At 51.4% G+C, this 12,500-nt stretch overlaps 1 protein-coding gene across 1 annotated transcript in view; it reads left to right on the forward strand.

Moving 5' to 3' along the window:
• LOC123732231 (2-hydroxyacylsphingosine 1-beta-galactosyltransferase-like) overlaps positions 1-12,500 on the forward strand; it is a 19,220-nt gene that overhangs the window by 2,461 nt on the left and 4,259 nt on the right. The window lies entirely within an intron of this gene.

Here is a 12,500-nt window from a genome sequence, read left to right on the forward strand (position 1 = left end):
AGGACCAGGGCCCAATAGGACAACACTGTTAGGACCAGGGTCCTTTAGGACAACACTGTTAGGACCAGGGTCCTTTAGGACAACACTGTTAGGACCAGGGCCATATAGGACAACACTGTTAGGACCAGGGTCCTTTAGGACAACACTGTTAGGACCAGGGCCATATAGGACAACACTGTTAGGACCAGGGTCCTTCAGGACAACACTGTTAGGACCAAGGTCCTATAGGACAACACTATTAGGACCAGGGCCCTATATGACAACACTGTTAGGACCAGGGTCCAATAGGACAACACTGTTAGGGCCAGGGACCTATAGGACAACACTGTTAGGACCATGGTCCTTCAGGACAACACTGTTAGGACCAGGGTCCTTAAGGACAACACTGTTAGGACCAGGTCCTATAGGAAAACACTGTTAGGACCAGGGCCCTATAGGACAACACTGTTAGGACGAGGGTCCTATAGGACAACACTGTTAGGACCAGGGTCCTTCAGGACAACACTGTTAGGACCAGGGTCCTATAGGACAACACTGTTAGGAGCAGGGTCTCATAGGACAACACTGTTAGGACCAGTGTCCTTCAGGACAACACTGTTAGGACCAGGGTCCTATAGGACAACACTGTTAGGACCAGGGTCCTTCAGGACAACACTGTTAGGACCAGGGTCCTATAGGACAACACTGTTAGGACCAGGGTCCTTCAGGACAACACTGTTAGGACCAGGGCCCTATAGGACAACACTGTTAGGACCAGGGTCCTATAGGACAACACTGTTAGGACCAGGGTACTTAAGGACAACACTGTTAGGATCAGGGTCCTATAGGACAACACTGTTAGGACCAGGGTCCTTCAGGACAACACTGTTAGGACCAGGGACCTATAGGAAAACACTGTTAGGACCAGGGTCCTATAGGACAACACTGTTAGGACCAGGTTCGATATAACAACACTGTTAGGACCAGGGACCTATAGGACAACACTGTTAGGACCAGGGCCCTATAGGACAACACTGTTAGGACCCTGGTCCTATAGGACAACACTGTTAGGACCAGGGTCCATATAACTACACTGTTAGGACCAGGGTCCTATAGGACAACACTGTTAGGACCAGGGTCCTTCAGGACAACACTGATAGGACCAGGGTCCTATAGGACAACACTGTTAGGACCAGGGTCCTATAGGACAACACTGTTAGGACCAGGGTCCTTCAGGACAACACTGTTAGGACCAGGGCCCTATAGGACAACACTGTTAGGACCAGGGTCCTATAGGACAACACTGTTAGGACCAGGGTCCTTCAGGACAACACTGTTAGGACCAGGGTCCTATAGGACAACACTGTTAGGACCAGGGTCCTTCAGGACAACACTGTTAGGACCAGGGTCCTTTAGGACAACACTGTTAGGACCAGGGTCCTTTAGGACAACACTGTTAGGACCAGGGCCATATAGGACAACACTGTTAGGACCAGGGTCCTTTAGGACAACACTGTTAGGACCAGGGCCATATAGGACAACACTGTTAGGACCAGGGTCCTTCAGGACAACACTGTTAGGACCAGGGTCCTATAGGACAACACTGTTAGGACCAGGGCCCTATAGGACAACACTGTTAGGACCAGGGTCCAATAGGACAACACTGTTAGGACCAGGGACCTATAGGACAACACTGTTAGGACCGGGGTCCTTCAGGACAACACTGTTAGGACCAGGGTCCTTCAGGACAACACTGTTAGGACCAGGGTCCTATAGGACAACACTGTTAGGACCAGGGCCCTATAGGACAACACTGTTAGGAGGAGGGTCCTATAGGACAACACTGTTAGGACCAGGGTCCTTCAGGACAACACTGTTAGGACCAGGGTCCTATAGGACAACACTGTTAGGAGCAGGGTCCTATAGGACAACACTGTTAGGACCAGGGTCCTTCAGGACAACACTGTTAGGACCAGGGTCCTATAGGACAACACTGTTAGGAGCAGGGTCCTATAGGACAACACTGTTAGGACCAGGGTCCTTCAGGACAACACTGTTAGGACCAGGGTCCTATAGGACAACACTGTTAGGACCAGGGTCCTTCAGGACAACACTGTTAGGATCAGGGTCCTATAGGACAACACTGTTAGGACCAGGGTCCTTCAGGACAACACTGTTAGGACCAGGGACCTATAGGAAAACACTGTTAGGACCAGGGTCCTATAGGACAACACTGTTAGGACCAGGTTCCATATAACAACACTGTTAGGACCAGGGACCTATAGGACAACACTGTTAGGACCAGGGCCCTATAGGACAACACTGTTAGGACCCTGGTCCTATAGGACAACACTGTTAGGACCAGGGTCCATATAACTACACTGTTAGGACCAGGGTCCTATAGGACAACACTGTTAGGACCAGGGTCCTTCAGGACAACACTGATAGGACCAGGGTCCTATAGGACAACACTGTTAGGACCAGGGTCCTATAGGACAACACTGTTAGGACCAGGGTCCTTCAGGACAACACTGTTAGGACCAGGGCCCTATAGGACAACACTGTTAGGACCAGGGTCCTATAGGACAACACTGTTAGGACCAGGGTCCTTCAGGACAACACTGTTAGGACCAGGGTCCTATAGGACAACACTGTTAGGACCAGGGTCCTTCAGGACAACACTGTTAGGACCAGGGTCCTATATGACAACACTGTTAGGACCAGGGTCCTATAGGACAAGACTGTTAGGACCAGGGTCCTATAGGACAAGACTGTTAGGACCAAGGTCCTTTAGGACAACACTGTTAGGACCAGGGCCCTATAGGACAACACTGTTAGGACCAGGGTCCTATAGGACAACACTGTTAGGACCAGGGCCCTATAGGACAACGCTGTTAGGACCAGGGCCCTATAGGACAACACTGTTAGGACCAGGGCCCTATAGGACAACACTGTTAGGACCAGGGCCCTATAGGACAACACTGTTAGGACCAGGGTCCTTTAGGACAACACTGTTAGGACCAGGGTCCTTCAGGACAACACTGTTAGGACCAGGGTCCTATAGGACAACACAGTTAGGACCAGGGCCTTATAGGACAACACTGTTAGGACCAGGGTCCAATAGGACAACACTGTTAGGACCAGGGACCTATAGGACAACACTGTTAGGACCAGGGTCCTATAGGACAACACTGTTAGGACCAGGGCCCTATAGGACAACACTGTTAGGACCAGGGTCCTTTAGGACAACACCGTTAGGACCAGGGTCCTTTAGGACAACACTGTTAGGACCAGGGCCATATAGGACAACACTGTTAGGACCAGGGTCCTTCAGGACAACACTGTTAGGACCAGGGTCCTATAGGACAACACTGTTAGCACCATGGCACTATAGGACAACACTGTTAGGACCAGGGTCCAATAGGACAACACTGTTAGGACCAGGGACCTATAGGACAACACTGTTAGGACCAGGGTCCTATAGGACAACACTGTTAGGACCAGGGCCCTATAGGACAACAGTGTTAGGACCAGGGTCCTTTAGGACAACACTGTTAGGACCAGGGCCATATAGGACAACACTGTTAGGACCAGGGTCCTTTAGGACAACACTGTTAGGACCAGGGTCCTATAGGACAACATTGTTAGGACCAGGGCCCTATAGGACAACACTGTTAGGACCAGGGTCCTATAGGACAACACTGTTAGGACCAGGGTCCATATAACTACACTGTTAGGACCAGGGTCCTATAGGACAACACTGTTAGGACCAGGGTCCTTCAGGACAACACTGTTAGGACCAGGGTCCTATTGGACAACACTGTTAGGACCAGGGTCCTATAGGACAACACTGTTAGGACCAGGGCCTTATAGGACAACACTGTTAGGACCAGGGTCCAATAGGACAACACTGTTAGGACCAGGGACCTATAGGACAACACTGTTAGGACCAGGGTCCTATAGGACAACACTGTTAGGACCAGGGCCCTATAGGACAACACTGTTAGGACCAGGGTCCTTTAGGACAACACCGTTAGGACCAGGGACCTATAGGACAACACTGTTAGGACCAGGGCCCTATAGGACAACACTGTTAGGACCAGGGTCCTATAGGACAACACTGTTAGGACCAGGGCCCTATAGGACAACGCTGTTAGGACCAGGGCCCTATACGACAACACTGTTAGGACCAGGGCCCTATAGGACAACACTGTTAGGACCAGGGCCCTATAGGACAACACTGTTAGGACCAGGGTCCTTTAGGACAACACTGTTAGGACCAGGGTCCTTCAGGACAACACTGTTAGGACCAGGGTCCTATAGGACAACACTGTTAGGACCAGGGCCTTATAGGACAACACTGTTAGGACCAGGGTCCAATAGGACAACACTGTTAGGACCAGGGACCTATAGGACAACACTGTTAGGACCAGGGTCCTTTAGGACAACACTGTTAGGACCAGGGCCATATAGGACAACACTGTTAGGACCAGGGTCCTTCAGGACAACACTGTTAGGACAGGGGTCCTATAGGACAACACTGTTAGCACCAGGGCACTATAGGACAACACTGTTAGGACCAGGGTCCAATAGGACAACACTGTTAGGACCAGGGACCTATAGGACAACACTGTTAGGACCAGGGTCCTATAGGACAACACTGTTAGGACCAGGGCCCTATAGGACAACACTGTTAGGACCAGGGTCCTTTAGGACAACACTGTTAGGACCAGGGCCATATAGGACAACACTGTTAGGACCAGGGCCCTATAGGACAACACTGTTAGGACCAGGGTCCTATAGGACAACACTGTTAGGACCAGGGTCCATATAACTACACTGTTAGGACCAGGGTCCTATAGGACAACACTGTTAGGGCCAGGGTCCTTCAGGACAACACTGTTAGGACCAGGGTCCTATTGGACAACACTGTTAGGACCAGGGTCCTATAGGACAACACTGTTAGGACCAGGGCCTTATAGGACAACACTGTTAGGACCAGGGTCCAATAGGACAACACTGTTAGGACCAGGGACCTATAGGACAACACTGTTAGGACAAGGGTCCTATAGGACAACACTGTTAGGACCAGGGCCCTATAGGACAACACTGTTAGGACCAGGGTCCTTTAGGACAACACCGTTAGGACCAGGGTCCTTTAGGACAACACTGTTAGGACCAGGGCCATATAGGACAACACTGTTAGGACCAGGGTCCTTCAGGACAACACTGTTAGGACCAGGGTCCTATAGGACAAAACTGTTAGCACCAGGGCACTATAGGACAACACTGTTAGGACCAGGGTCCAATAGGACAACACTGTTAGGACCAGGGACCTATAGGACAACACTGTTAGGACCAGGGTCCTATAGGACAACACTGTTAGGACCAGGGCCCTATAGGACAACACTGTTAGGACCAGGGTCCTTTAGGACAACACTGTTAGGACCAGGGCCATATAGGACAACACTGTTAGGACCAGGGTCCTTTAGGACAACACTGTTAGGACCAGGGTCCTATAGGACAACACTGTTAGGACCAGGGCCCTATAGGACAACACTGTTAGGACCAGGGTCCTATAGGACAACACTGTTAGGACCAGGGTCCATATAACTACACTGTTAGGACCAGGGTCCTATAGGACAACACTGTTAGGACCACGGTCCTTCAGGACAACACTGTTAGGACCAGGGTCCTATTGGACAACACTGTTAGGACCAGGGTCCTATAGGACAACACTGTTAGGACCAGGGTCCTTCAGGACAACACTGTTAGGACCAGGGCCCTATAGGACAACACTGTTAGGACCAGGGTCCTATAGGACAACACTGTTAGGACCAGGGTCCTATAGGACAACACTGTTAGGACCAGGGTCCTTCAGGACAACACTGTTAGGACCAGGGTCCTTTAGGACAACACTGTTAGGACCAGGGTCCAAAAGGACAACACTGTTAGGACCAGGGCCCTATAGGACAACACTGTTAGGCCCAGGGCCCTATAGGACAACACTGTTAGGACCAGGGCCCTATAGGACAACACTGTTAGGACCAGGGTACTTTAGGACAACACTGTTAGGACCATGGTCCTTCAGGACAACACTGTTAGGACCAGGGTCCTTTAGGACAACACTGTTAGGACCAGGGTCCTTTAGGACAACACTGTTAGGACCAGGGTCCTTCGGGACAACACTGTTAGGACCAGGGTCCTTCAGGACAACACTGTTAGGACCAGGACCCTATAGGACAACACTGTTAGGACCAGGGTCCTATAGGACAACACTGTTAGGACCAGGGCCCTATAGGACAACAATGTTAGGACCAGGGTCCTTTAGGACAACACTATTAGGACCAGGGTCCTATAGGACAACACTGTTAGGACCAGGGCCCTATAGGACAACACTGTTAGGACCAGGGCCCTGTAGGACAACACTGTTAGGACCAGGGTCCTTCAGGACAACACTGTTAGGACCAGGGTCCTATAGGACAACACTGTTAGGACCAGGGTCCTTCAGGACAACACTGTTAGGACCAGGGTCCTATAGGACAACACTGTTAGGACCAAGGTCCTTCAGGACAACACTGTTAGGACCAGGGCCCTATAGGACAACACTGTTAGGACCAGGGTCCTTCAGGACAACACTGTTAGGACCAGGGTCCTTCAGGACAACACTGTTAGGACCAGGGCCCTATAGGACAACACTGTTAGGACCAGGGCCCTATAGGACAACACTGTTAGGACCAGGGTCCTACAGGACAACACTGTTAGGACCAAGGTCATTCAGGACAACACTGTTAGGACCAGGGTCCTTCAGAACAACACTGTTAGGACCAGGGTCCTATAGGACAACACTGTTAGGACCAGGGTCCTATAGGACAACACTGTTAGGACCAGGGTCCTATAGGACAACACTGTTAGGACCAGGGTCCTTCAGGACAACACTGTTAGGACCAGGGCCCTATAGGACAACACTGTTAGGACCAGGGTCCTATAGGACAACACTGTTAGGACCAGGGTCCTATAGGACAACACTGTTAGGACCAGGGTCCTATAGGACAAGACTGTTAGGACCAGGGTCCTATAGGACAACACTGTTAGGACCAGGGTCCTTCAGGACAACACTGTTAGGACCAGGGTCCTATAGGACAACACTGTTAGGACCAGGGTCCTATAGGACAACACTGTTAGGACCAGGGTCCTATAGGACAAGACTGTTAGGACCAGGGTCCTATAGGACAACACTGTTAGGACCAGGGCCCTATAGGACAACACTGTTAGGACCAGGGCCCTATAGGACAACACTGTTAGGACCAGGGTCCTATAGGATAACACTGTTAGGACCAGGGTCCTTCAGGACAACACTGTTAGGACCAGGGTCCTTCAGGACAACACTGTTAGGACCAGGGTCCTATTGGACAACACTGTTTGGACCAGGGTCCTATAGGACAACACTGTTAGGACCAGGGCCCTATAGGACAACACTGTTAGGACCAGGGTCCTATAGGACAACACTGTTAGGACCAGGGTCCTTCAGGACAACACTGTTAGGACCAGGGCCCTATAGGACAACACTGTTAGGACCAGGGTCCTATAGGACAACACTGTTAGGACCAGGGTCCTTCAGGACAACACTGTTAGGACCAGGGCCCTATAGGACAACACTGTTAGGACCAGGGTCCTTCCGGAACACTCTGTTAGGACCAGGGCCCTATAGGACAACACTGTTAGGACCAGGGTCCTATAGGACAACACTGTTAGGACCAGGGTCCTTCAGGACAACACTGTTAGGACCAGGGCCCTATAGGACAACACTGTTAGGACCAGGGTCCTTCAGGACTACACTGTTAGGACCAGGGTCCTTCAGGACAACACTGTTAGGACCAGGGTCCTTCAGGACAACACTGTTAGGACCAGGGCCCTATAGGACAACACTGTTAGGACCAGGGACCTATAGGACAACACTGTTAGGACCAGGGTCCTTCAGGACAACACTGTTAGGACCAGGGCCCTATAGGACAACACTGTTAGGACCAGGGTCCTTCCGGAACACTCTGTTAGGACCAGGGCCCTATAGGACAACACTGTTAGGACCAGGGTCCTATAGGACAACACTGTTAGGACCAGGGTCCTTCAGGACAACACTGTTAGGACCAGGGCCCTATAGGACAACACTGTTAGGACCAGGGTCCTTCAGGACAACACTGTTAGGACCATGGTCCTTCAGGACAACACTGTTAGGACCAGGGTCCTTTAGGACAACACTGTTAGGACCAGGGTCCTTTAGGACAACACTGTTAGGACCAGGGTCCTTCGGGACAACACTGTTAGGACCAGGGTCCTTCAGGACAACACTGTTAGGACCAGGACCCTATAGGACAACACTGTTAGGACCAGGGTCCTATAGGACAACACTGTTAGGACCAGGGTCCTATAGGACAACACTGTTAGGACCAGGGCCCTATAGGACAACAATGTTAGGACCAGGGTCCTTTAGGACAACACTATTAGGACCAGGGTCCTATAGGACAACACTGTTAGGACCAGGGCCCTATAGGACAACACTGTTAGGACCAGGGCCCTGTAGGACAACACTGTTAGGACCAGGGTCCTTCAGGACAACACTGTTAGGACCAGGGTCCTATAGGACAACACTGTTAGGACCAGGGTCCTTCAGGACAACACTGTTAGGACCAGGGTCCTATAGGACAACACTGTTAGGACCAAGGTCCTTCAGGACAACACTGTTAGGACCAGGGCCCTATAGGACAACACTGTTAGGACCAGGGTCCTTCAGGACAACACTGTTAGGACCAGGGTCCTTCAGGACAACACTGTTAGGACCAGGGCCCTATAGGACAACACTGTTAGGACCAGGGCCCTATAGGACAACACTGTTAGGACCAGGGTCCTACAGGACAACACTGTTAGGACCAAGGTCATTCAGGACAACACTGTTAGGACCAGGGTCCTTCAGAACAACACTGTTAGGACCAGGGTCCTATAGGACAACACTGTTAGGACCAGGGTCCTATAGGACAACACTGTTAGGACCAGGGTCCTATAGGACAACACTGTTAGGACCAGGGTCCTTCAGGACAACACTGTTAGGACCAGGGCCCTATAGGACTACACTGTTAGGACCAGGGTCCTATAGGACAACACTGTTAGGACCAGGGTCCTATAGGACAACACTGTTAGGACCAGGGTCCTATAGGACAAGACTGTTAGGACCAGGTTCCTATAGGACAACACTGTTAGGACCAGGGTCCTTCAGGACAACACTGTTAGGACCAGGGTCCTATAGGACAACACTGTTAGGACCAGGGTCCTATAGGACAACACTGTTAGGACCAGGGTCCTATAGGACAAGACTGTTAGGACCAGGGTCCTATAGGACAACACTGTTAGGACCAGGGCCCTATAGGACAACACTGTTAGGACCAGGGCCCTATAGGACAACACTGTTAGGACCAGGGTCCTATAGGACAACACTGTTAGGACCAGGGTCCTTCAGGACAACACTGTTAGGACCAGGGTCCTTCAGGACTACACTGTTAGGACCAGGGTCCTTCAGGACAACACTGTTAGGACCAGGGTCCTATTGGACAACACTGTTTGGACCAGGGTCCTATAGGACAACACTGTTAGGACCAGGGCCCTATAGGACAACACTGTTAGGACCAGGGTCCTATAGGACAACACTGTTAGGACCAGGGTCCTTCAGGACAACACTGTTAGGACCAGGGCCCTATAGGACAACACTGTTAGGACCAGGGTCCTATAGGACAACACTGTTAGGACCAGGGTCCTTCAGGACAACACTGTTAGGACCAGGGCCCTATAGGACAACACTGTTAGGACCAGGGTCCTTCCGGAACACTCTGTTAGGACCAGGGCCCTATAGGACAACACTGTTAGGACCAGGGTCCTATAGGACAACACTGTTAGGACCAGGGTCCTTCAGGACAACACTGTTAGGACCAGGGCCCTATAGGACAACACTGTTAGGACCAGGGTCCTTCAGGACAACACTGTTAGGACCAGGGTCCTTCAGGACAACACTGTTAGGACCAGGGTCCTTCAGGACAACACTGTTAGGACCAGGGCCCTATAGGACAACACTGTTAGGACCAGGGACCTATAGGACAACACTGTTAGGACCAGGGTCCTTCAGGACAACACTGTTAGGACCAGGGCCCTATAGGACAACACTGTTAGGACCAGGGTCCTATAGGACAACACTGTTAGGACCAGGGTCCTTCAGGACAACACTGTTAGGACCAGGGCCCTATAGGACAACACTGTTAGGACCAGGGTCCTTCAGGACAACACTGTTAGGACCAGGGTCCTTCAGGACAACACTGTTAGGACCAGGGTCCTTCAGGACAACACTGTTAGGACCAGGGCCCTATAGGACAACACTGTTAGGACCAGGGTCCTATAGGACAACACTGTTAGGACCAGGGTCCTTCAGGACAACACTGTTAGGACCAGGGCCCTATAGGACAACACTGTTAGGACCAGGGTCCTTCCGGAACACTCTGTTAGGACCAGTGCCCTATAGGACAACACTGTTAGGACCAGGGTCCTATAGGACAACACTGTTAGGACCAGGGTCCTTCAGGACAACACTGTTAGGACCAGGGCCCTATAGGACAACACTGTTAGGACCAGGGTCCTTCAGGACAACACTGTTAGGACCAGGGTCCTTCAGGACAACACTGTTAGGACCAGGGTCCTTCAGGACAACACTGTTAGGACCAGGGCCCTATAGGACAACACTGTTAGGACCAGGGCCCTATAGGACAACACTGTTAGGACCAGGGTCCTATAGGACAACACTGTTAGGACCAGGGTCCTATAGGACAACACTGTTAGGACCAGGGTCCTATAGGACAAGACTGTTAGGACCAGGGTCCTATAGGACAACACTGTTAGGACCATGGCCCTATAGGACAACACTGTTAGGACCAGGGCCCTATAGGACAACACTGTTAGGACCAGGGTCCTATAGGACAACACTGTTAGGACCAGGGTCCTTCAGGACAACACTGTTAGGACCAGGGTCCTTCAGGACAACACTGTTAGGACCAGGGTCCTTCAGGACAACACTGTTAGGACCAGGGTCCTATTGGACAACACTGTTTGGACCAGGGTCCTATAGGACAACACTGTTAGGACCAGGGTCCTATTGTACAACACTGTTTGGACCAGGGTCCTATAGGACAACACTGTTAGAACCAGGGCCCTTCAGGACAACACTGTTAGGACCAGGGCCCTATAGGACAACACTGTTAGGACCAGGGTCCTTCCGGAACACTCTGTTAGGACCAGGGCCCTATAGGACAACACTGTTAGGACCAGGGTCCTATAGGACAACACTGTTAGGACCAGGGTCCTTCAGGACAACACTGTTAGGACCAGGGCCCTATAGGACAACACTGTTAGGACCAGGGTCCTTCAGGACAACACTGTTAGGACCAGGGTCCTTCAGGACAACACTGTTAGGACCAGGGTCCTTCAGGACAACACTGTTAGGACCAGGGCCCTATAGGACAACACTGTTAGGACCAGGGTCCTATAGGACAACACTGTTAGGACCAGGGTCCTTCAGGACAACACTGTTAGGACCAGGGCCCTATAGGACAACACTGTTAGGACCAGGGTCCTTCCGGAACACTCTGTTAGGACCAGGGCCCTATAGGACAACACTGTTAGGACCAGGGTCCTATAGGACAACACTGTTAGGACCAGGGTCCTTCAGGACAACACTGTTAGGACCAGGGCCCTATAGGACAACACTGTTAGGACCAGGGTCCTTCAGGACAACACTGTTAGGACCAGGGTCCTTCAGGACAACACTGTTAGGACCAGGGTCCTTCAGGACAACACTGTTAGGACCAGGGTCCTTCAGGACAACACTGTTAGGACCAGGGTCCTTCAGGACAACACTGTTAGGACCAGGGCCCTATAGGACAACACTGTTAGGACCAGGGCCCTATAGGACAACACTGTTAGGACCAGGGTCCTTCAGGACAACACTGTTAGGACCAGGGTCCTATAGGACAACACTGTTAGGACCAGGGTCCTTCAGGACAACACTGTTAGGACCAGGGTCCTATAGGACAACACTGTTAGGACCAGGGTCCTATAGGACAACACTGTTAGGACCAGGGTCCTATAGGACAAGACTGTTAGGACCAGGGTCCTATAGGACAACACTGTTAGGACCATGGCCCTATAGGACAACACTGTTAGGACCAGGGCCCTATAGGACAACACTGTTAGGACCAGGGTCCTATAGGACAACACTGTTAGGACCAGGGTCCTTCAGGACAACACTGTTAGGACCAGGGTCCTTCAGGACAACACTGTTAGGACCAGGGTCCTTCAGGACAACACTGTTAGGACCAGGGTCCTATTGGACAACACTGTTTGGACCAGGGTCCTATAGGACAACACTGTTAGGACCAGGGTCCTATTGTACAACACTGTTTGGACCAGGGTCCTATAGGACAACACTG

This window comes from Salmo salar, chromosome 10, assembly GCF_965601325.2.
Source record: "Salmo salar chromosome 10, fSalSal1, whole genome shotgun sequence".
NCBI lineage: Eukaryota > Metazoa > Chordata > Actinopteri > Salmoniformes > Salmonidae > Salmo > Salmo salar.